This window comes from Taeniopygia guttata, chromosome 1 (assembly GCF_048771995.1).
Source record: "Taeniopygia guttata chromosome 1, bTaeGut7.mat, whole genome shotgun sequence".
Lineage (NCBI taxonomy): Eukaryota > Metazoa > Chordata > Aves > Passeriformes > Estrildidae > Taeniopygia > Taeniopygia guttata.
In genome coordinates this window covers 48,101,971-48,128,178 of record NC_133024.1, presented here as the reverse complement: position 1 = coordinate 48,128,178, position 26,208 = coordinate 48,101,971, and the positions used below count along the sequence as shown (strand labels likewise).

The 26,208-nt window shown below is 40.8% G+C and overlaps 1 protein-coding gene across 3 annotated transcripts in view; it reads right to left on the bottom strand.

Moving 5' to 3' along the window:
• Positions 1-26,208, bottom strand: part of TBC1D4 (TBC1 domain family member 4) — a 109,018-nt gene that overhangs the window by 74,075 nt on the left and 8,735 nt on the right. The window lies entirely within an intron of this gene.

Here is a 26,208-nt window from a genome sequence, read left to right as displayed (position 1 = left end):
GGGCAAACCACACATCCTACAAAAATACAAGAACATGTGAAATAATTCACAAAAATACAGCAAATTATAATTTGGTGCTGTGACCACCCTAAAAGCTTATGGTTAAAGTCAGGGAATGACAGGATCTCTTGTAAATAGAGGTCTGGATTTCTCTTAGTCTGTAGCTTTCTTGTGGAAAGCCATAGCAACTCAACCAATGGATATCCAAACTTAGATATGAACAGCCCTTGAACTCTTTTCCCTTTAGCTGTTCCCAAGCTGTTCCTGGCGCTGTTTGCCCAGCTCTTCTGCAAGATGTGCTTCCAGCCCCCTAAGAAACATTCAGGTTTATTTTAAAATAAAAACATTATAACAGACATACAAAAAAAAAAAGGCATTGTAAGAGAAATAATGAAAACTTACCATTTTCTTCCTTTCTCAAAGAAATGCTTTCTTGGCTGTTTTTTATTTTTAATGGTAACTAGCAAAATGCATGCTTTTGTAGATTGTTACCCAGTTATCCTACAGAACATTAAGGAACAATTAGCTAACAAAACTGAGAGTTACTCTTTAGCACTTTCTAAATTAGGAGAAGAAAAACTTCTCAGAATATGGAGTCTAAGAACACAGTTTTAGGCATAGAAGGTGGAGAAGCTTTCAAGTAGTCTTAATTTGTAATTAATACCACATTTAATAATCTGCAAATCCAGATTCTTCAGCAAATATCCACATCTGCTAAAATTTTTTTCCAAGCACATCACTTCACAGCTTACTGTCAAAATTAATCCTTCCTGTCACTTAGGATGTATTTTATCTAATATACTATTTTTTTCAGGAAAGAATAGCACAATGTTATTGCTTAAAAACATCATATTTTTATTCCTATATTTCTAAGCTACTGGAATTAAAATTGCAAGACAAATATAGAAGCTGGTGAGATATAAATAACTTCATCTGAATGACTGTAGAAGAAACATTTTCCCTGTTTATCTGTATTTTACAGGATTTGGGGTTTAAAAATTTAAGCTGCCTCCCAATGTATTTGGCTGATATGACATCTTCAGCCAGTTTGGTAACCTTTCTGACAGCCCATGAACAAGTGAAATTGAAGTTAAGCAGCTGAGTCAAACAGTTCAAGAAATATATCCAAGAGAGCTACCAAAAGCTTTTTCTGAGATGGAAGCATTTTATTGGCGCAACTAACATCACAGTTATAGCAGATTTAATTTGTGAAAACCTTTGGAGGAAGCTTCAAATAACTGACATCCTTCCCCTTCAATTAAAATGTGACAGCTTAAACTATACACAAACTGAAACACCCTGGCTAGCAGCCTGCTGACTCCTAGAAGTACTAGAAACTGAACCAGGACAGCTTTACAGACTGCCTTTTCACTGGAAGAGAGCCTGAAGGGAAGTAATCCAATGATGCCACATCTGCAACATCCTCCTCCAGGTGATGTAGTGCCTTTCTAAAGACATTTTTGTCCTAACATCCTTACCAATAATCCACACTCCTGCAAAGGAGAAGCAGCATATGGCTTGCAACAGGGTTAGGTTTGAATACAGGTAGGAGCAGGAAGCAAGGTAACACATGCTTACTGTGGTTTGCTCTTCTCCTGCCAAGGCAGGACAAGGAAAATATCCACAAGGCCATGGCTTCCAAGTTACCTACTTCTCTCATTTGCTTCTGCAAACTAGCTCTTGTGTTATTTTACATCTAAATGGGTAGCGAAAAGGTAGCCCTGGAAGTAGCCAGACTATGTGTCCAGGAGGATGAAAAAATCACAGAAGCAATAAAACCTTTCTGGCATTTAAGGGAGGCTGCATGTGAAAGAATGCAAGTCCTACCATTCTGAGCCAATGCTAAAGCCTCTCTCATGTATGCCAAGGAGCACTTCTCTTCCAAGACACCCCTTGAGTGCAAGTTCTGATTCTCTATTCCACTTCTGAGAGTTAAAAGCTTATTTGGACTACAAGAGATCTTGTAGTAGCTAATCATAAAGCATCATCGCCGAGAGCTTAAGCAAACTCCAGAAATAATCACAACCATGGTTTCTGACTGATGAGAGATGCAGCCAAAAAAAGGTTCAGCAGGATCATGCAGTCTTGCACCATGTTTTCCCCAATTACATGGGAGCTTTTTGTTTTGGTTAGAAACCATGTGAAACACCTGAGCTTTAACACTTGCAAAACTGCTGAAAAGTATTTGGAAATGTTATGACTTTGCTTTCAAGTTGTGCTTAAAGAAAATCCTTCAGAATGCATCACCGGAATCCTACTGCTCATCATTTCCTCACTGGCTTATCTGCTTTTATGGTATTTTTTGTGTCAAATTTAGATTGGGAACCACAAAATGCAAATTAATATTCCGAAAAGAATAATGACTTTGTTTCTCAGCCTGCACACATGTGAGATGTAAAAAATAAAAGAAAAATTTTACAGTGCTTCCTTAGATTTTAGGTTCTTTTCTACCTCTATTAACTTGTGCAACAGTGGAAAAGTAAAGGAACAGATCTACCTTTTCTATTTATTAATGAAGATGAAAATTCAAAGGAAAAAAAGGTCAATTGCTGTAAGCAACACATTTCTTTAAAGAAGTTATATTCCTGATTGACTACTACATGGACCAATGTCTGGCTATAAAAAAACCAAGATTTAGATCTAATTTGGGATCTCTTAAAAATAGGTGTATTAACAAATTGAGAATTATTTTTACCTTATCAACACAGGATGTTTACTCCTGATTAACTTTATACATCAATGTTAATCTTTAATACATTAAAAATAGCTCTTTCATAACACAATAGTTGTCCATGGTGCCTGAAGGTTATGTTCCTCAGAACTATTCTGGTGTTTCCAATAAAGGCTGTATGTAGGTTAGGAACACTAAACTAGAAGGTTCTACATGGTTGACCTCAGGCCACTGTAAAGTGAGACTACCTACATGTAACATTTAAAATATTTTTTTAATAAATTGTATCATCTGAGTGATGGCCTGTACAGCAGGAACTCTCATGTTCTGATTCACTGCTCGGAGGTCAGGACCAGTGCTTTGGGGACTAGCCTCAGCTCCAGCTAATCAACAGATCTAGGATGCAGCTCAGATATTTTTACACTGGGGCGAGCAGTCAGCAGCCAAACATCTGCTTTCAAAAAGGCAGAAAGCTGCAGAAAAAAAAAAATTCTTGTAAGAACACAGATCCAGTTTCTGAGGAAAAGTGCTTTTTTTAGTATGCCTGGTTCCCAAGGCAGATTCTGACCCTCTTCTGTAAGACATGACATCAACTCTGATATGACAGAGGTGAGGCCATTCCACGATGCCCTCTGAACAACAAGGCAGGATTGCTCTTCAGGCGGAGGTGTCCTCTGGGGTGCTGCACAGCTCTGCTCCTGCTGTGGGGGCTCTCTGTCTAATGAAAAACAGCATGTAGAAGGCAGTGTGAACCTGGACCTTATGTCATGGACAGAGCAAAGCAGAAGCATAAGCTGAAAACCATTCCTGGTCTCTCTCATATTACAAGTCCAACTAAGGATGTAGTTTATTCTCTGACATCAAGAAACAATCCCAATGGATTTTACCTTGTAAAGACAAATATGTCGCCTACCTTTGATATGAAAACTAGAACAGTGCAATTTGTGCAGCTTAATTGTGCAAAACAGAGCCATTTTGCTGAACTCAAGTTAGAACTATATAAAGCTTGCACTGAACAAGTAAAATAGACTGGTACTCTGATGGGTATGTGAGGCAATCTCTCATGGAAATTTCCTTCCTGTTGCAATCCTAATTGAAACAATATGCTAGGAAATAACTGCTGAACACTCAACTGCTCCCATCACAGCGTTTGTTTCAAAGCTTTCTGAACCTCATTGGCTCATTGACAGTCTTGAAAAAAAAGATTGTGAATGTCTTAATGAATGGAATTTCTCCTCTCTTTAAACAGCACAGTTGTGGTGTGTGCATATATATGTATATTAATATAACAGTAAGACTCACATCAACTTTTGCTCCCAGTTATTGTCTTACTCCAAAGGTGAGGATACAGTGCTCCACATCACCAGTTCCAGCCTTCTTGAAAACTGATGAAAACTGAAAGACTATCCTCCATTAAGTCTGTATTCTGTTGTGGTGTTTTGGGTATTTTTTATATAGTTCTCACTCTTTGCAGCATTATGTCAAAAAGCAGCCAGGCTCCATGACACTCTCTCTGCAAGAGAGTTGTATTTCAGCTACTTTCTGAATTCTTTATGTTCACATCTAGTTAGATTTAGATTCTTAAAATTCTTTTGAGAATGCAATTTACCTGGAACCGTAAAGGCACATAAGGAACTCCATCTGATAAAAACAGTTGACAAGCAAAATCAAGTAAAATTGGCTGTTTCAGTGAAGTATAATTGTTAAATAAAGCACATGGTCCACCCAGCATACGCAGAACCTTTAACGTGTTATGTATTTTAAAAGTCCCTGTTAGGCCCATTTGTCTCTGCCCACAGCTGGCAAAGAATTTTGATCTTCACATATCAGCTCATACTTAAAAATAATATCTGTTTATTTTAAACCTATTAAACAAGTTTGTAATACTGAATGGATACAGGGTGCCAAATATCCTTCTGTCTCAAATGCAGTCTGTCCAAGCTGATTGTTTCAAATTCAGAAATACCTAAAAGTGATTAAAAACTGCTGCAGTTTCTCCACTCTATAAAAAAAATTAAGAGACAAAGCAACCATTACCAACAGGGAGACCTGGAAACTTCGAAGAGAAATGGAAGTGTGTGTGGACAGATAAACCTGTCCTTACAGGTAATCTAGGTCTTTACAGGTAATCAATGAAAACATAAGGAAATCTGAAGACATGCCCAATTTTTTTTTCTAAATACTCAATATGTGTCTCAAAGGTATGAGTGAATTTCACATTTACATTTAAGATAAATTTTTAATTGTGAATTTTTAAGAGGTGACAGACTTTTCCTCTCAAAGTCCTATCTGCCCTTAATACATGCTACATTCTAAAAAGTAGTTGCTGTACATTCAGAGCGGTTACTAAAATTTAGGCTATAAAAGCCTGTCCTTTAAATTCAGTAAATGAGTAATCATTTCCCTTTTGAAACTCTATTTGATAAACAGATGCATTTATCAGGAAATACCTTCTCAAAAATAAGATCAGTCACTTTCAACTATGCACAGCCCAGTCTAACCATTGTGTCTCAAATTCAAATACAGCTGAAAGCATTTTTCACAGATGGTAATAAAAGGGCTAATGCACTCTTTACTACAGAGGCATGACTGAATTAATTCAAGATGTGACATTACTTCTAATGCTATTGGAAGGCCTTTCTCTCGAAGATGAAATTACTGCAAATGAAGTGTGCAGGGAATTAATAAAACTCTAGTATTTCTTAACATCTCTGAATTTACAGAAATAGCTAGATTTTCATCTATCTTTTCCATAGCATCATGGGAGTATCTATCACACATCTAGCTCTACATGCTTATGGCTAAGATGTGCAACTCCCTCCTACTTTAATCTGACCTGAAAAGCATCTCCTTAGGGTTCTCTTCTAGAAGAAGCAGGCTTAGCACTGGACTGCACACATATGGGTTTCACCAGCTCTCCAGACTGCACACAACATATAGTCCATTTGTCCTGACTTTAGTGTCTGCTCTTAAGGTACAAGAGAGGACCAACAGGTCTGCTGAGACTCACCTCTTCATAACCCTAAAACTGCTGTGCCAAGAAGATGCTCTGTCTCCTGGTGTTTGTTCAGAAGTAAGACTATAAGACCATGAGCAAAGGATGAGCTAACTGCAGCAACATCTTCCATCCTTCTTGAAGATGACCTTAAAAAGAGATCTCTATTTTTAGAGCCACCCCTACCCCCAAAGGCTAGGGTTCCTCGCTAGTTCCTCTTATTGGTCTATCAGTCCATCTGGAGGGAAACTACAGTGCTCCAGTGCTTAAAATACAACAGAAAACACAACATAACTCAGCAACTGCTAAGGAAGAAATACACTTTTACTTGGGTTTTGGATTCTGTTGAAAAATAAAATCACCACAAGCAACTCTTTCAAGGTACCTGGAAATGCCTTGTGCAAATTCTTCAGTTTGGACTCACTCTTAATATCTGTGCCACATTTCTAATAAGACTGCTTTTTCTAAAACACCCCAAAGTTATCAGAAGGTCACATAAAACTATATTATCTACAAGAAGTATATGGAAGAAAAGATACAATAGCAGGTTCTTTAATTCCAAAGTTTGGGGAAAACAAGCTTATTCTTAGAATCTCTTGCAATTATTTGAAGAAGCTGCTGGAAGAGGATAGGTGATATCTTATGCACTTTTCTATTAAAGTACATTGCAAACCAGCTAGTGAATAAATGAAAGAACACATGCCTTGGTAAAAAAAAAAAAAATTACAAAAAGCTTTCATCTGGAAACAAGACCTAACCATAGTGCTCTTCAGATTAACCTTCCCAGTCAAATATTGGGCTTGCAGCCAATTTCAGGAATATTCAGACACAAGCCAAGTCTCTGAAGTCAGCCAGAGTTGTCCAAGAACACCTAAAAGGCCTGTGCCTTCAGAAATCAGCTTGGAAAGAATCACCACTTGTAAGTATTTAAGCATATAAAATCAGCAGAATAATGTAGTTCTGTGTGATAATTGGCATTTTTGTGCCAGCCCAGCTGTAACACTGGGCGATTGTGTTCAACCAGGAACTGCAGCTCACAAGGCGGCAGCATGACTGCAAGGTCACAGACAAAGGTTGTTTACAAGCTGGGGCACAACCTGAAGTAAGGTCCTTTATTAGAAATTATAGATATGATCCCATGTTCTCAGCAGGGCATCTAGAAGGAAGGGCTTAAAGGAAAGGAGTTTATCTATGGAATAGAGAGAGAGCTGGATATTTAAAGATGATCAGTCCCACAGACAGGAGGTTGAAGTTTGCTGAAACAGGACTCATGTTGTTCAAAGCAGCCATCAGCACCACAGTTGCAGATTCCTTTATGTGAAACTGCAGAATGAGCTGCAAAAACTTCACTTCTGCTTGATGACATCCAAATTACTTCACAAGGTCTAAGTGTTCCCATGGATCATTTTTTGCAAGCCATGGATGGTTTTGCTTTACAGCACTTTGTGTGGGAATTCTTGGGATACACAGTGAAAGATGTAACACATAAACATTAGATACTTAGACTGAAACAGCAACGTGAAAGTCACTTATACTTGAGAAAATATAATTATGGTAGAAGCTGCAGGGAAATTTTATTGAAACACAATCATCCTTCACTGAAAAGCTGCAGAAATACACAAGCATGAGAGCTCCCCAGAGATGTGAAACAAGCATTTTTGTTAATCTGGACTATTAAAAATAGCCAGTGACTCCATTGATTCTTGAAAATAACTGATCTTGTTTATAGTCCTAATAAGCATTCTGCACATAAGTCAACCCACCTCCATCAGTTTCTTTTAATTTACTCACCTCTAAAGAAACTACACCTAGTCTAATCATATTTCCAACCTATTTCTGCAGCACAAAAAATAATGCTTTTATGAATGGAATTTTCATGCTTGAGCTATTCAAAAACATTTTCAAGCAATAGCATCTTTTAATGAGTAATTTTGATGTAGTTAATGTCCCCTCTTTTCTTAGCCAACCCCATCTGTTAGTTTATACTCTGGAGGTTCAAGCAAGATGTATGTACTGATGTATTCTGTCATTAATGCTGGGGCTACAGGCTGAGACCATCCAGGTTGTCAGAAAGAAGTTACTGGGTAATGAAGAGCTATGAGAACACTCTGAGCTATCTGGGGGCATGGTTCTCTGTGGGACTTGAATCAGTGAGCGGTTAGATGTAATATACTTGAAAAAATTATTGCTGTGTTTGGGGGTTTTGCCTTTATGTTATTCAAACTGTCCAGATAATGGATAATGCAGACATGGATAATGGGGTATTCAGTTACTAATATTGTAAACTTGTGCTGCAGTGCTACATCTCTGTAAGCAAACTGGCAACTAACTGTGTTTGGTGTTAGAAATAACACAAATTGAGAAATAGGAGGAGTGTATTTGTCAGACTCACTGGTTAATTATTCAGGAGCCTGATTATCATACAGGACACTAAAAGCTTCCCTCTCCTATGACTGGCCACTAATCATTCCTCCAGCAGACTCCCATGGAAGCATTACAACACCCCCACGGAGCAGCAGAATTGCCCTACTTTTGCCCTTAGCTTTAACCTATGTTGCTGCCCTCTCTGAAATTTTGTAATGTATTGCTTCAAGTCCCATCAATTTACCAGCTTCTTTAAGACCAGCAAGAGAACTGAAGGATTGTTAAAAACTATACTTACTCACCCTTTGCCACAGTGCACCAGGGCAAGGGCTTTAATTATTCTTGATGCTCAGTTTTGAGACTGCTTGCTTGTAAAAAAGCAGCAGGGAGGCAAAGGCAATATTAAGGAAGGTAGAAGCCCTCTTTATTTTACAATTGGTTAACTAATCTGTCAAAACAATCTTCCAGTGGACATGATGTTCATAGATAACAAACTGAATATAAATTTTTGAGAGGGTTAATTTTACAGAGTTGCATACTCTGAGGCTCATATTAAACACATTCAAACTTCACTAGATAGACATGGCCACCAGCATGGGAACCTACAATAGCAGCCTGGTACTGCATTAAGAAGCAGAGAAGTAATAGTCAGGAGACTTTCAAGGACAGATATTAATTTCATAATTTGATATATGAACCCAATCTGTACTAACAGTAGAAGAGAATGTGTTCTCCGCTACTATTATCAATGGATTTACAGAGAAAAATAAATTTGAAATCTATAATTATATCAAAGTAATAAATATGTTTGCACATTTGAAATCCTGAGGCACTAGAAAATGCCGTTGAACCAATTAAATGTTCCAGAGATTAAAGCATGCTTATCTGAAGTGTACTTTTCACAGTAGTTTTTACCAGGTTCAAGTTTACTTTGCTCTTAACCAGGCAATCCACCCGCTGTAGCAGCAGCCATGCAATAACAAACATCCTTCAGCAGCAGTTTGTTTCACTACCAGCTATAAATGACTCAGGCTCCAGGAGTTATTTTGCTAATATTACAGACTTTTACCATACAGCACACCATTGCTTCCCTCTATAGTAGAGGCTGGGGTTTGTTTTTTTCTGTTTGAGATTTTTTTTTTGTTACTCATACCTTCCTCCTGAAACAGAATACATTTGTGTTGGTCACTGAGGAGACCAGCTTTCATCTCCCATCAGCCACTGGCACCCTTTTCCAACTTAAAAAAAAATTTGTGCCAGGTCATGTGTTTTAAAAAAAAGGGTGTGAAGGTGAAACTAAACTTCAAATGCAAAGGAACTTTAAGCAAGTAAAAACATTAGAACAGCTTTATTAAAATTGAAATTAACACCATACATTATTACTTTCACATAAAATTTTCTGTTCAAGTTTCTATTCAATAAACAGCTGCTACCAGAACACACATTAAAAAAAAAAAAAAAAAAACAACAAAACCTGTTAATATAAATTAAAAAAAAAAAAAAAAGTCTTGGTGATACTTCTAAAGTGTGGAACTTGAAACAAGCAACATGAACAGGAATAAAGTTAAAAGTTTTATAATCCTGATAGCTGTTTCTGAAAAGCTCAGCTTCTGGCAGCAAGCAATCAAAAGAATGAATGACTGTTTTTTTTACTTTCAAGTTTTAATTTGGCGTCAGCAGCTTGTGGTAAGCAGTAGGGTTAAAGGGATTATTATGTATTTTCCCCTATGGTCAGAATCATGACTCTTCATGATTGATAGCACTGCCTGCTACCGACAACTCCTTCAAAACCCAAAGATTATAATCCTAGATTGGGACAATTTCAAGGAGATGAGAGAAACAGAGGAGCAAGAAATATGACATAAGAAAATAATAAGCAGTAACCTTCTATACACATAGAGTAAGAAGACTGGAAAAGCCCAAAAATTCAAAAAGTAATGCATCTGTTGACAACCAGTAAGGGATCTCACAGGGATCTGTGTTCTTCACTGTTCTGTGGGCCGCTCTGATTTCTGTACCCAATTCCCCATGACCTTCATGGTGTGGTTCCCAATCCTACCTACACTGTGACCACTAACAGGTGTCAACTAGAGAAAACATCCCTTCAAGAAGTGTGCTCCCCTGGAAGAACATTCTGGGTGCATACCACAAAGTCAGCCAAACTTCTACTGGCATGTTGATTTGGTGTTTTCTTAGGTCTCTGCAATGTTCCAAATGGCAATAGCAACCCATGCTGAAAATGAATTAGAAACCTATCATATCCTTACTCACCTGTTTATTCAATTGAGCAGAAAGATATTTTCACATTTTAAGAGGAACGGTACAGGCAGAAACAAAAAACTTCCTGAGTATTACTTTTATGACACAGTAATAGTGAGAGGCTACTATATTTATTAGTAGGATGACACTTAAAGCAGTAACAGAATAGTGAAGCAGTATGATCTTCTAACAGCTGGTGATCCTACAGGAAAACACTGAAATCCAGACAATGATTTGTGTGCCTTGGATCCTAATTCAGAGCAGGGCTCTCTAGACAGTCCTAAAGTTGTTCACTGAATAGTCCCCTGAAACAAACCCAAAGCAATTAAAACAGGGGATGAAAGCATGAAGCAGACCCTGCATAGCTTCATGCAGGGCATTTGTGGATGCATAACAACAGCCCTTCCAGGAGCAGTGATCCATCACAATTCACAATACATTACAGTACACTGCTCCCTGTACCATGTCTGGGGAGCCCACGTGGCAGCAGTACGCTCAAGTGAATTCACTGACCTGTGTAAAATGACACTATTAAGCCTACTCTTTATTTCTAACAGACTAGCCCAGGACAGGGCTGGGTGCTGTGCTTCCAAAAGGACAGCAACAACCTATGGAATGCCACAGAACATTATGAGCTTTCCCCAGAGCTATGGGAAAAATTTTAAAATCTGCAAAATCAGTGTCAAAGCTAGTGGAACTCTGCCAAACTTTTTCAGATGGTAAACTACGTGTAGAAAGTCTAACAGTAGAATTGCCAAACATAACAGCAGGACTAAACAGCTAAAAGAGGCTGGTTGGCAAAGTGAAATAGCACTGCAACATTTCATTTTCATGCTTCAAGTTTAGCATAATAGGAAAGCTTATGATAATCTAGATAATAATGTGAGTCATGCGGATTTGTTACTCGATAGGCAATGAACGGCAGCATAAACATATAAATCCCTGCCTTGCTGAGGTTGACACTTCTAGAAGTAACATCCTAAAGCATCCCATCTGTTGTGCTGCAGAAATACAAGAACTAATTATCTTCTCAAAATCTAACCTTTTTATGATGGTCATGTGAGAACTCAGAGCAAAAGCATATGAAATAGGTTGTCAAATAAAAACTCAGATAAGAAATAAAATGGCACCAAAACTAAGCTCCCGTTCAGCTTACTACCAATGGTATTGTTAAAAATGGGGTTTAGCCTCCAATTTTCACTAAATATGAAGGTACCTTTCAGACTTCATACAACTACAACCAGCAAGACTACAATTTTAAGTAAAATAGATGAAATGCAGAACAGTGAACAATCATACAGAAACAAATACTTAATTACACAAAGAAACAAAAAACTCAAGCAAACCCAGCAGTCTGATCTGGCCTGTATGTTTCTCACATTCCCAACTCTAATGCAGTATATTTTAAGGACAACATACATATTGAACAACAACAAAAAAAATTCCCTAAATGCAGTGAGGGACAGTCCTTGATGGTCGGGACGGATGGAGACAAGAGATGTCTGGAGTCAGGTCTCAGGGTACACGGGTTATTGTGGGGCCCCGCTCGGAGCTGCCAGCCGCAGCTCAAAGCAGGCCCCAAGGAGTGAGGGTAGGGCGAGACACAGTTCTAAGAGAGGGTCCAAGAGAGTAGGAGAAGGGGCTGGAGTGAGGGATAGGAGAAAGAGAGAGAGGCGAGAGAAGAAGAAGAGAGCTTGGTCTCCTGGGAACACCTTATCAAGGGGGTTTCAGAGGGGGGTGAGGAAAAGGACTTTGGACCAATGGGATTATGGATACATCAGACTTCAGGGGAGGGTCACAGGTGCAAGATAGACTCTACATTTTTGAGGAATGAGACAGAACACTTTATCTGACACTTTGATTTGTCTGTAGGTCTAAAGAAGGAGTTACCTTCTACTAGCTACACCACTGTCCACCAGTGCTCAGCAACCAAGGGCTGCCATCTCAAAGTTCGTTTTCATCTCAATCTGGCTCACATTCTCTGCACTTTCCAAATCCCCCGAAAGGCAACCGTACTTATAAGGCCTTCTTATTTCATCTTCCCCAACAGCTAAAGAACTCCTCAGCATTTGTACATATTGATTGGTAGCTCTCTAAATGTATTTTTAATTTTTTTTTTTTAATATCACCTTCTTCCGTGATGATTTCTGCAGACAGGTCACTACAGAAGAAACTTACTAATTTTGTAAACTTCACACTATCCCATTAAACTTCAGATATTATTTTTAGTTCTCCCTAGCACTAAGCAGACAGGGAATCCAAGGCACAGTGCCAGGATGTAAACCCACTCCTTCTGAGCTGGTTTTAATCATGTTGCCTTGCTCCTACTTGGCTCCCATGTTTAGGTCAGCAAATTTTCTCAAGGCTAAATCTGAATATATGCACACATATGCCATGGATAATCTGGGTGTGTTTATTCGTGAATAATTTAAATAGAAGTATGGTGTGTTGCTCCTACTGAAAGGCTCACTTGATTTTCTTTTGGCAAGGTTCACCCAAAAAACTGTTGCTGAAGAAAAGCAAACATCTTTCGTCTATTTATAACGTAGTTGGTTTACAAAAAAAAGTGTATCCTCTTTACAAGTTATTTTTTGTACTGCTAAAGTTTGCAGTAATGCTGCACAGAAAATTGAGGCCCTGAGTGAGTACAACCATAAAGTCAGGCCAGAAGTATTGTCTACAAAAGGGATACTTATTTTAAATTGTTCTCCATAAAAAATAAAGTCTCATACAAAAGCCTAAACCAAATTTTACAGAAAGAGCAGTATTCTCCACAGAAAGCTCTCTTATCAGTTGTTATGGGATTTGCCCATCAGAGCAGCATTTTGGAATCTTAAATTATGTTCTTAGTTTTTTGCTTTCATAGTGTATATTTACAGTAGTTTGTTTGGCAATTCTGACCTGTTTAATTACCACAGAAGTACCATGACACTGAGTGCAGTTTGGTATTTATTTTCATTGCCAAGTACAGCAGCAGGTCATACACACAATCAAGAATGATTTTTTCCACCTCAGACTACCAAAGCTGTAATTTTGCACGCTGTGATAGAGCTGAGGCAGGCAGGAATTGCAGACCTTTGCGTTTGTACAGCACCTGAAGGTCACACATCAGCTTTCAGCACGGGCTTTAGCTGGAGTTGGTGTGATGTTCATTTCTGCCCTTCAGCCAAACAACAAGCAAGCAACTGGTTCCTCCCTGGCAAATACAGCACTGTTAAATATACATTAGCCTACTCTATTTTTATTTAGAAATCTTACTGTAACTTGAGATGGAGTTAGGAATAATCAAGCTAAAGCAAGAAACCAACTATGAACAGGCACATAAAAATATGCTTAAACAAGTTAGCTCTGCATGTCCTAGTCTTTCACTGCTCTGTTACTTAGTATTTACTCTATTTCAGAAATACTTAAGAACCCACAGACCACTGACTATTCCCAAAGTTCCTGGGACATTGCTGCTTTTTGCCCTTTTTCTGAATTAACATAACAGGAAACCCATATCTGTGTCACATAATACATGAAATATATTTAACATCAGCATTCTAAAAAAAAATAAATATTTATTTATCTTGCTAGGAAAAACAAAATCATGAACAGTCTGGAAGGCAGTCACTGCTATGCCCTGGAGGATAATATTCTGACTTCCCTCAACGTGTTTTTCAATGCATCAAGGCTCTCTAAACAGTGCTGTGCAGATCTACATGTTCCTGCCAAGAAGAGTAATGCAACAAAACATAACCCCAGTCACTTTAACAGAGCAAGCTCTTTGTCAAGGTTTATCACCATAAAAAAATGAACTTCATGACTGAAATATACCTTTAAAATCAGCTGCAATGGGAAAGGGAAAACCACAGAGCTAAGGATGGTAGAGCTGGAAAAAAGCCACGCTTCTACGGTATTGGTTTTATCTTACCCAACAGCTTCTGCAAGTCTTTCACACTGGCTTTGAATAACACTCTCTTTCATGTTTGCATTTTAATTTTACTTAATCCTTCAGAATACTGTAGAATCCTTCCAATACTGTAGAATCCTACCTATCTTCAGCAGTTACAGAGATGCAGAAGAAAAACCTCACCATATTACCCTTCCAAATTTCTAGAAAATATTATTTTTAAAAGCCTATCTAATTCTGAATACATAAAATTATTTTTAAAAGGAAAATTATGGATTCCATGAGAAAGCAACCAGTTCTGAACAGAAATGAAGACAACTCACTACTACAAGTAGCTTATAAAGTCAGGAAATGTGGTTGAATAGATACAATTCCTCCAAAGCATCAAGCAGAGTTTCTGAATAGCATTAGGAGTCCAATAAAAATTTAGCAATGAAGAAAAAAAGTGTTTCTTTTTTGCAGTGGTTCAATTGAAGTATTTTGCAAACTGAAAGGAGCTGTAACACAACTACGTAATTATTAGCTCATGAAATATTCTTGAGGCTCTGAACAGAAAATTTAAGATATGTCATACATGTATTTACTATATGCCATCCACCTTATCTGAACTTCATGCTGTGACAGCCTTTGTTGAAACAGGTACATGTTGAAAGTTTTTGTTCAGTTGACTCAACTAAAACCACACAAAAGGACATGAAAACCATGTTTAGGCACTGCAGCTGAAGCCAAGACACAAAGTTTGATCTTGGGAAGGTAAAAAATGATACCTAATAGTCTTGCTCGTGCCAAGCTTTTTCTTCATCCAGAAGGAGTCTGCTAAGGGAGCAGTGGAAATCCTGGCAGCACTATCCTCTCCAAAAGAAGACCACATAATTAACTTCTCACTCTAAGTCCTAATTCCCTGCAGCAGGGAGAGGGGGCGGAGGTCTAAGTAGCCAATTTCACCTAAGAGGGATGGCTTTAAGCAGGCTTTGCCTCAAACAGTGAGGCACAGCTGCTGCTCATTTCAAGCAGGGTGGCTGCTACAGAGAGGCAGAAGCAAGGAAGGGAGAGAGGCTGAGATGACCATAGGCTTTGCACTGGTAGAGAGTGACTGCATTCAGAATAAAAACTAACTGGATTTCTCAAAATACATAGTTAACTTTTATAAAATATAAAACTTAAGATTCTAATATTGGCTGCCATGAGCCCTTTCAGTCAAATGCGTGTGGTTTTGTTGCTTGTGTGGGTTTTTTATGTTCTTTTCTCTAAAGTCTTAAATACGCTATCGGAACTAAGCCCATCCAGCACAAACATGTTTACCTTTGACCAATGCCAAGAGGAAAACTGAAATACCAGAGTAATTTCAGATCTACAGGACTATCAAGAATATTTATATGCCCACCTCACTTATCTACCAGATGTCACCTGATTAATACACCTGAAAAGGAGTAAAAAGCCGCAACATGTTCATAGATGAAAACAGGCATACCCAAAACTTATGTGTGTTCTCTGGTACCCAAAACTAATCCCAAAATAGGAAGTCACATAGTTCATGCATCCCTGGTGTAACCACTTCCATATTTTTATCCTACCCTGTGACAGTCAGTATTGTCTTTTTATACTTTGACCTCTTCAGGGACAATACAGTTGTTTGTCAAATGATCATTTGTTATCTTGCATTGGTGATGCTCTACTTTATTTTGGAACCCATGTAACTGCATACGGTCTTGTCAGAATGTAAGGTGACAGTATGTTACAGATGATAGAGAACAGGAAAGAACAGAGCCTATTTCTGAATTAAATCACTTCACTTTGCGGCCCTAAATTTGGTTTTCAGCAGCCCTAGAAACACCACATTATTTAATGACCTCTGCAAGTAGATTTTAACCCTTGAAGGTCTTGTAGGTGTTTTTATCTCCTTGTGGTCTCTAAAAGTGTCTCAAAACAGTACATAACACAAATGTGGAAGATGTTACAGTTTGCATATGTGACAAGTGACAAAAGCCACATTGGAAATAAACTCCTTTTTTTTCTTGTCCCTGCACTTGAAATGGTATCTGAAACCACAAAGGAAACAAAACCAGGTGGCAGAGGACAGCTGGTACCACAAGGGGACCATGCCAACGCTGCTGAAAATCTGCATGACCTACAGCCCAGACAGCAATCTCTGAAGTGGTCCCAATTCACTGCGGTATTCATTCACCGCTTTACCTCACAGAAACTCAAGATGTTCAGGGAGCTCCAAATGGGGAAGATTGATGGAAGAGATCCAAGGAACAGTGAGCTGTGCACATCAAACGCTGTACCAAACCTTAGCAAAGAGCGATAGGAATCAGGAACACCAGTATTTCATAATGACTGTTTGGGAATTAAATCTTTTCTAGAATTCACTTTTATAAATAACCACCTTTAAGCATCTTGGTCAGATTTTCGTCACCTCTAAAAATCAGACTCCCCTTGTTGCCAAGACACACATATGCTAGCTAGATATTTTTAAAATCAGATGTTTATTTAATTGTTTTTAAAAGAAACTGCCTCTATATTGACAGACAAGACAAAAAAAAAAAAAAAAAAAAAAAACAACAAACCAAACCCTAGAAACAAATAATCAGAAGAGAAGCCTTGATTTGATATTCTTAGGTACACACAAGCTCCTTTCTTTAAGACAGCACTATTATCTGGTCACTGGTAACCTACAGCCACTCTCAGTGAAATACATAATTTCATGTATTTTATTTTGCCTTTTTGAAAAAATACTGTCCTCCAAGACTGTCCTCCTACTCCACAAATAATGGGTGGTTTTCATGAACTGCAAAAGGAAAAATTAATTAATTATTTATATAAACATGACAGACAAGGGTATTTAAAAACATTCCCTTTCCTCTCCTAAATATTAGCTAGGAATAAAAAGGCTACATATCACCATTTAGAAACATTTAACAATTTTAATGTTTTTTTATTCATTCTGTTTGTGACATGGGGAAAAAATATTATTTCAAAACCAAAATTGAAAGATAGCTTTACAATCTTAAAACTAAAAGTACTCTCATTTTCAGGAAAAAAAAAAAAAAGTGCCAAATCTATTAAGGAAATCAAAAATGAGCCCTTAAGCTCTCAACTTTCAGTTTCAAAAAAAGGGAGTGCAAGACTTTTCATCTGATGCTGTATAGCTCATGTAAGCTAGAGATAATAAGGCTGCTCACCAAACAATTCTGCATTCATCGCAAGTCCTTAATATCATGCTTTGTTCTCAGTCATTACTTTTCAGTTTCTCAACTCATGAACAAAATGCTGACCCACATGAACTGAGAAAACATTCATTTTCTTGGTCCCTCCAAGACTCGTTTTCTTGGTAAAAACTGGGACAACATATCTTTCTCATGGCAAATCTTTCCTCTGCAACCAAATTGTGCTATCAACCAAACATCATCTCTCCCATTTCCTACAGAATCCTACAAAATCTACAGCGTATCTATTTTGTCATGTCTGTTATACCTATTCAAAACACATCTTATCAGACAACTCAACCAGTGCAATACTTTAATATGAATTCCAACAATGCTGTATATTGATTTTACTGCCATTCAGCTCACGCTCCTATATCACATAAAAATCAAAGGACAACAGAAATATGAATGTAAACTTGACAAACTTAGTTCTTCAAACATTTCTTACTTACATTCTTCAGTAAGAAACTTTATGTAACATGATATTCATACAGAATAAAAGCCTCTGTTGACTAGACTTTGTATACTGATGCCTTTCTTTTCCAGAACAATTGTCTTACGCCCTTGCTTTACTGAAACACATTATCCAACAGAAAAGAAACACGTTATTGGAATATACAAGTGTTTCTGACAAGTGGGCTGTCTCCAGCTCTCGTCTCTGAGCTTCTGCCTCTCCAGTTCTTATCACAGCTTTACACTGTCACCAAAAGACTCCATTACTTCTGCTTCACCTTGAGAAAGCCTAGACCTTAACACACAGGTGTAGCACAAAGACACAGCCATAGATTATACCCACAAGAGTTAAATTCAACTGAGGTCTGTCCACCTGAACATCTTTTTCCACAGCCAGCTTGGAATACTTTTGAAACCTTGTAACAATACATTTTCATCATGCTTATAAGTTTGAGAAGAGAAAACCAAACACATGAAATTAATCCTTACTTAACTGGAGGAAGTTATTTTCACTAATAAGAATAAAGTATAATTTGATTTAGGATGCCAGTTAAGGCTAAAAAAAAATCCTCTCAAAACAGGCTTATTCATGTTTCAAGCAGGAAACACACAATCTAGATCAGCATGATAATAACAAAAAAAAACAAACCTGAAGAAAGAGATCATACCATAAACCTTTCCCCCAGCAAACAGGGACCTCAAGACAATTGTCAGACTGCACTGATTGTTCCACACAATTAAAATCTGGTTTACAGAATACAATCAGTATTTAATGGTAAAAAGTTGAACTTGAAAATACTAATTAAACAGTCTTTTCTCAGTGGCTGCAAGAAGAGTATGCCTGTCATATTTATTAACTTTTGGGTTAAAAAAACTCCTGTTCCCAGGATTGTAAAGAAAATCTGTCAAATATAAAATGAGACAATCCTGTCATCTGATGTCTGCATACAGTCTGTGCATACTCAATAATTCTCAAATGACAGCAACACAAAATAACAAATCTCTGGCTGCTACTCAGAAGCTACCGGGCAACACTAAATAGACAACTACCCTTATCCACTCCAGCTGGCTACTGCTTTGAACAGTTAGAAGAAGCAGCAAACATTGTAGTAAGTTCTGAGAGAGGAAAAAAAAAGGGCAAACATTTCTGTTCCCACCTCCACCAGTCAGATGGCTTCAGATGTCTCTCCTTGTAATTAAATAAGGGGAGCAAAAGAAAGAGACACACAACCACACTGCCCCTCCAATAAAAGTATATTGCATCCACTGTCATGCCAGCAAGCTCTAGGTTTGACATTCTGCTGAAGTACTACTCCTGAACAGGAGTCACCTCACTGGCCCCTACTTTTCAGCTCTGCCTAAAATTTGCAGGCCTTCAAATAAAATATGAAGTTGTTTCATACTACTAGATCACTCTCTCATTTTTCTCCAGTCACAGCAAATAATATTAAAAGATGTTATCTTCCCGCCTGATGTCATCAGAGCACATATTACATTGGCTTTTCACTGGTCATCTGATAAAGAGATTTGCAGAGAATGGCAAAAGGCAGTGCCTTTTTCTATGAATACCAGCCCTTTTTGTGATCATAGTGAATACACATGCGGCCTAAACATTGTGCAGTACACCTGGTGGAGAAAGCTGGAGGCTTGAAGCCAAAACTTTCATTCTCACCTACGTTGTTTTTTTAATTATCATGGTAGCACTAGTCCCTTGAAAGTCAATCATTAACCTCTCACTTTTATAATTAACATTCACCATTCAAAATTATAGCTAGCTGTCTTCTAACTCAGAGACCCCAAGACATCTCCTGTACCTTTCCTTCATTCCTGATTTACTTAGGGTGCTGCTGAACTTAATACTGCCAAAGGACATGGACAATACCATGACTCTGCAGCCATCTCTGGAGAATCTGAAGTCAGCATAACTTCCACAGAACCACAGAATGGTTCGGCTTGGAAGGGGTCTTAAAGAACAGCTAGCTCCACCCCCACTGCCAGGGAACACCTTCCACTAGACCAGGTCGTTCGAAGCCCTATCCAAACTCAAACAATTCCAGGGATGGAGTATCCACAAGTTCTCTGAAAATTATCTTCTCCAGAACTTCAGGAAAGGCTATCTGACCCTTCCCCCTCTTGGCCACTCATTGATACCATGTGCCTCTAACCCACCTGCCTTGATGTAAACAGTCATTAGGGCTACACAGTACAGCAAATGAGGGAAGCAGTTTGGAAACACTCCAGAGAAGGTAAGGGAAAAGCAAACTTAACACCATTCAATTCCTGGATCCTGTTTGCTGTATGGCTGCACAAACACTTGTGCTGCCACGAGGACAAAGCTGGGAGGAAGAAACAAGGGGTTGAGGCTTGAAGAGGGCAAGATCACTTTATCACTTTTCTCAGCAGCAGTGCCAATTTAGGTTGGCTAAAAGTCACTATAGCCTAAGCTGGAAAATGAGGTTGTCTTAAAATAACAGCTGTGAAAAATACTTTCTAAGTTAATACACAACACGAGGCTCATATAACCACTAGGAAAAAGAAATCCGTAAAGATCTTGAAAACATGCAAGGACAGCATCAATTCTATAATAAACAATTAAGAGCTTAGAAAGAAGACTTTTAGAGCTAGTAACCTGCTGCTTGACTGTACCCACTCAGGATTAAGCTTTAGCACAGACCAACAGCTAGATACCTGCACAGGCTTAGCCAAAAAAGCCTGGACAAATTGATAACAAAACCCGGGGGTGGAGAGGTGGGAGGTGAGAATCCACTTCCTTTTCCTTTTGGTACCTTAGTAAAACCTGCCTGTTAATCAGACAGCTGTGAATCACATCGCTAGCTCTGCATTTACTGCCCTCACTGTAGTTCAAAATCACGTGCTGAGTAACAGTTCTGGGAGGGATATATTCTTTATTAATGATTAACAAAGTTTAAAAAATCTTAACAGATATAACTAAAACCTGAACAAGATATATTCACACTAACAACTTCTTTCAATAGGAAGACTTTATCAGTTTGATTTAATTCAATGCACATAAGGGCACTTTCCCCATGAGGAAAGAAGGAAAGACATATGGATAGAGCTGTAGTCAGAAACAGCCTTCAAATGTAAATGTCTGTAGTACTTTTCACTGGAGTACTATGGATTCACTATTTTAAAGCAAGATTGTTTTACAAACTCATGGTATCAGTACAGACCTACCCCAGAAATAAATTTGATCCAGCATTTTCTGCCAGAAGCTGGAACCTTAGTTTGCCTCGGGCCATACTGCCAAACTCCTAAAAGGACCGTCTGGGTCCTCCCCAGCCAGATAAGGATCCCCTCCACGCTCCTGCTGCATGCTCTCCTGGCAGAGCACAACCCACAGCAGTTGCCAACAAGTTAAGCACAGTTACCTCTACTTGGGATATTGCCTGTCCTAAGCCTGTCCTTAAGCCACAGCTATGAATGCAATCTAAATGTCTCCATGTTCTCCCTGGAAGTATGCTAGCTCAAATAAAAGTTAACATACAGAGAACTTTTCAGTAGTTTTCTTAATACTTCCTACCCTCCCCATTTAAGAAAACTCAAACTAATGAAGAAACCCTAGCAGCTGGTCAGTAAATGCAGTAAGTCAGCTATCTTCCGACTGCAAGAGTTCTTCCTCAAGTTTGTCAAAACTGAGGAGAAGGTATTCTGACTTACTCAACCAAAGGATTGTTACCAAAAGGCCTTTCTCTTGCTGTCATCTTGCTAAATTGATTATTATCCAACCCACTTGTCCACCTGCTATTGCTCACATACTCTAAACCAGAGAGAAATAAGTCTGCTGCACATTTGATGTGTTAGCCAAAGCCAGGCAGATAGTCAGGGAAATACAACCTCACTGTTAGTCTTTTTTTCCAGTTGGCACTTTATCAAAAATGTCCCCACCCAAACCTAGCCTTGTTTGTAGCACTACTGCATGTGCCTGAGCACGGCCAGGTGTCCTTAGCGTGACCCGTGAGCACAACAGGACCCGCTCGCTCGTCACGAACGATCACTTCTGTACCACGGGGTCTGAGGAAAAGCACCAGCCTCCACTATTCCATTCCTGCCCAACACTGACAGCACCGCTGGGACGCTTTAACACAAATCCTGCCTCCTGCTCGCAGAGCAAACAGTGCCCTTGCCACTGAGCTGCTGCAGGATGCGAGGCCTCCCCACGGAGGGTGGGCCGGGAAGAAAGGGGCTCCATATCGCCGGGCACTGCGTTCCGCACAGTGGTACCCTCGGCCTGGCAGGGGCTGGCAAGGCACCCCATGGCCAGGCGAGGCTCTGTGTCCCCACTGCCCCCCTTTCCGCCGAGCCCAAGGGCGCTGCAGCCGCCTGAGATGGAGGGGCACACCGGGACGAGCCTGGTGGGCACGGCCAGCCCCGGGCGGGCTCCCCCCACGCCCCGGGTGGGCGTGCGGAGGTTGCGGTCCCGCAGCGTCCCGCAGGCACACCCTGCCCCGCTCGGGCACATCGGCCCCTCCACGGCCGCGGAGCGCAGTGCCTGGGGTCCCGTCTGGCGAGGAGAGGAGCCAAGCGGGGAGATCCCGGGCAGCGTCCCCGCCCCCTGCTCCCACTCGCCTGGTTGGGGTCGGTGGCCCGGAAGACGTGGCAGGCCATGGGGGAGTCAGGGTTGTCGGGCTGCGCCTTGATCAGGTAGGCGAAGTAGGTGAGGTCGTGGCTGTTGTGGATGAAGCGGGCGATGTGCTGCGCCTTGTGCTCGAAGATGAAGACGGCGGGCGCGGGGCTGGCGGGGCGGCCGGGACCGGCGGCGGGGCCGGGGCTGGCGGGCACGCAGCGCAGCGTGGGCGAGCCCAGCAGCAGCAGCACCTCGCGGGCCGGCACGCCGCTGCCCGGGGCGCCGCCGGGCTCCTGCCGCTGGCCGCGACGGCGGATCTCGGCCACCAGCCAGGGCAGCATGGGCAGCGTGGTCCGCCTATCCAGGCACGACGAACCCACGTACCACAGCCTGAAACGCTTCTCCCCCGGCGGCGCCGGCTGCGGCTCGGGCTCGGGCTCCAGGGGGTGGGAGAGCGGCTCGCCCTCCCCTCGCTTCTCCATGGCGGGTGTCGGGCGCAGGACGCGGGGCTCCACGGCCGCTTCCCCCGGCGCCAGGTGCAGCCGGCAGGGCCTGCGCTCGGCCGGGGCCGCTGCTAAACGCGCATCCCGCCGGGCACGTCCCCGCCGCCGCGCCGCCTCCTGCCTGCCCGCGCGGGGTCAGCCCGCGGGGCGGGGAAGGGCGGCCGAGACACCCACTCCCACTCCTCCGCCTCCTTAACTCCCCGGGGCGGAGCGGCGGGGCTACGCCCCGGGAGGGCTCCGAGTCCTGGCCACCCCCGGCTCAGGGGTGGGACAGCCCCGCCGACCCGGGCCCCCGAGGAAAACACAGCGTGCTCTCCGCTCCCGATTCTGCCGAGCGCTGCTGGCCTCCCTGCGGCCGCGGGTGCTGGGCTTTGCCTGCGGCTCGCAGCGTGGCTGGCCGTGAAGGGAGAGGCAGGAGGAGGAGACCCGCAAGGGGAGGAAGGTCGCCGAACGGCAGAGAGGAGGTGGGGAGGCTGCCGGGCCCGCCCCCACCCCCCGCCCCGTTTGCAGAAGCTCCCAAGTGCTGAGTTGGATTTGATTCTGACGAGTTGGAGTCGCTGGGGAGAAGGGTCTCGGGGGCCCCGGGGCACCTCCCGACCGCGGCGGCTTCGCTCCCACGGCTGCTTCTCCCCGGCTGGTTCTCCCCTGCGAGCAGGGGAGCCGTGCGGCGCTGCCTCCCCCTGCGCACTGCTGTTTCAGGAGCTTCAGTACGGCTGATTTTAATTCTCCTTTTTCCCCCTAAGCTTGTGTTTCCTCCTTGAGCTTTTAATCGGAGGCGGAGGGGGGGGGGGGGGGGGTTCCTCATCGCTATCGCGATAACATCTCTTGTCAACGACAAATCCGTCACACACTGCAGATGTTAGTAACTAGTCTCCTCCAGTAACTAGTAACCTGAGAAAGTAGCTGGACAAAGCTTTGCCAGCCATACAGCATCCGCATCCGTTTGGTAACGCAATTGTAGCGACTGTCTGTAGCAGCAGCGGCGGTAACTCCCAGTACACGTTGTTATGGCCACCGTTTTAACCCTGTCTACTAATAAAACTGTCGTTTGAGCTGAAGAGCTGCTCAGTGTAATTTGAGAGTGCATGATTATTTGTGCAGAGAAGGGTCATGTAGCACTCAGGACACAGCCCACAGTAGTCTGAACTGACAAAACCTGTCACATTTTTAGTATTTTCATACTGTTACAAACCACTCTGCTCATTTCCTGAGCAAACAATTTTGCTGTTTTTTTTTTTTTTTTCAAGTTTAACCATCTAGTTTATGCATTCTGGTTTATCAGTTGTAATATTTAATTTAATACTGTTGTCTGAGGTAAGACCTCAAATATATGTTCTCTCATGGCATGCTACAAGCCTTAAGGGACATTCTACAATGTCCCTTAAGACAAGGGAGCTAATGCAAAAAGTCTTCTGCAGGCTGAATATGTTCATTTGAATATGAACCAGCTTTAATATTTGCTACAGTGGTACCAAGTTAAAGCCAGACTGGACTTGCTTTCCCAAACTGACTGTTTTCATACTTGATCATCTGAACTACATTGTTGTACAGTAGATTTTACAACCAGGGTAATTAGATATATAATGGTCAAATTTTGTTGATCACAAACCTAAAAAATTTCTATTCTCTCACTCCTCATAGTTAGTACTAACCCTTTGGCTGAGAATGGTACTTAAGATTTTTTGCAACAGAATTGTGGAATGACAATTTGTGAGCCTCTCACCAGTGCTCCTGGAAGAGCTGTTTGGTTTCTGGCAGCAGCGCTGGCACTTCTTTAATGCTGCAGTGAGCTGCTCCTTTCCTGCCATATCAGTTCTGTGAGCCACCTCTAATTTAAGTGACAGCGCTTATAGAGAGAGCGCTGTTGGCACAAAGGGAGCGGGAATGACTGCTCGGGGGAGCACCAAGGCTACTCACCCCTTTTGGCTATGCTTGGTTAGACAATTCATCTAGAACATGAAGCTGTAGTTTAGTCACTTGAGCGCAAAGACCAATTTAACCTACCTGGGAAGTGAACTAAACACTGGGCTTGCCCTAGAACAGCAGCAAAACCCCCTCATACATTGTTCTGTATCTGCTTCAGATGGGATAACCATTAAACGACTCCAATGTAGCAGCCTAAGGGGGAGGCTGCAACATACTGAATAGATGCAGCTGCTTACCACCACCATCTCTGCGACTACGAGATCCCTTCTGGTTTATATTTGTATATGAACTACCAAAACCCCAGTTTGTGGACAGCCACCTAGGCTTTTAGGTGCTATGGCAATACAGATATTTAATAGTAATCAGGAAACTTGAAGACAATCATGCAAACACATTAAAATAGCAAAAAAAATATTTTAAGCTATTACAGATGCCTTGATGTTCTTGCATCATGCAAATGGAACAAGAAATCTTCACTTGAAGATGTTACAGAGCTGTGTTTTCAGCTGATAAGGATGCAGTTCAATTACTAAAAATTATCAGGTAGAAATGAAATTCTAAAATGTGAAAAATGAATATGAAATTCTTCAATTGTCACCATTGTGCCTGTTTAGTAAAGCTATTTGGTTTTTCCTTCTGTTGGGTGATTTGCATAATATGGTATGAGATCCGGTTATTTTGACTTATTTTTATTACTGAATTCTTTATACAAATCCTTTAGAACATGAAATTAATTTATATAAATGCTACCACTAATATTTTAACTACCATCAAAATCAAATTCTCAGATGTTAATCCAAAGTTTTTATGCTTTCTTCTTGCTTCAGCTTTTTATGTCTCTGTGAATTGATTCTTCGTAGTAATCCCTTTTAGCTGTCTATTACTTTTATCCATTTACTTCATCATTTCTTATCCTTTAATCTGCCTAACACTTTTTATCCCCTCACCTCATTACCAGTGTTTCAGTAGGAAGTCAGTCCTTTTGTTATGTAACTTTTCTTCTTAAAGTTGGTCCCCTTTTCTCATTTCTTCTCAGTTGTAAGATTTCATGTACCTTTAAGTTAAAAATTCCAATTTCTCTCATACTGAGAACAGTGCTCCTTTGCCCATGACATCTGATATGCCTCTCATCTAATTTCTGGTGTTTAAACTATAATGATAACAAAAGCATCTTTCTCTAATTATTTGCACAATGTAGTTAGGAATTAGCATTAAATATATAATCCTTATAGCTCAGTCAATGGGAATCAAAAACTTTGGGACAGAGAAGAAAGCAACTTTCCTCAGTCTGTATCCACAGAGCTTTGAAAATACATGTCTGTTCTTGATGAAAGAACAGTTTCTCTCC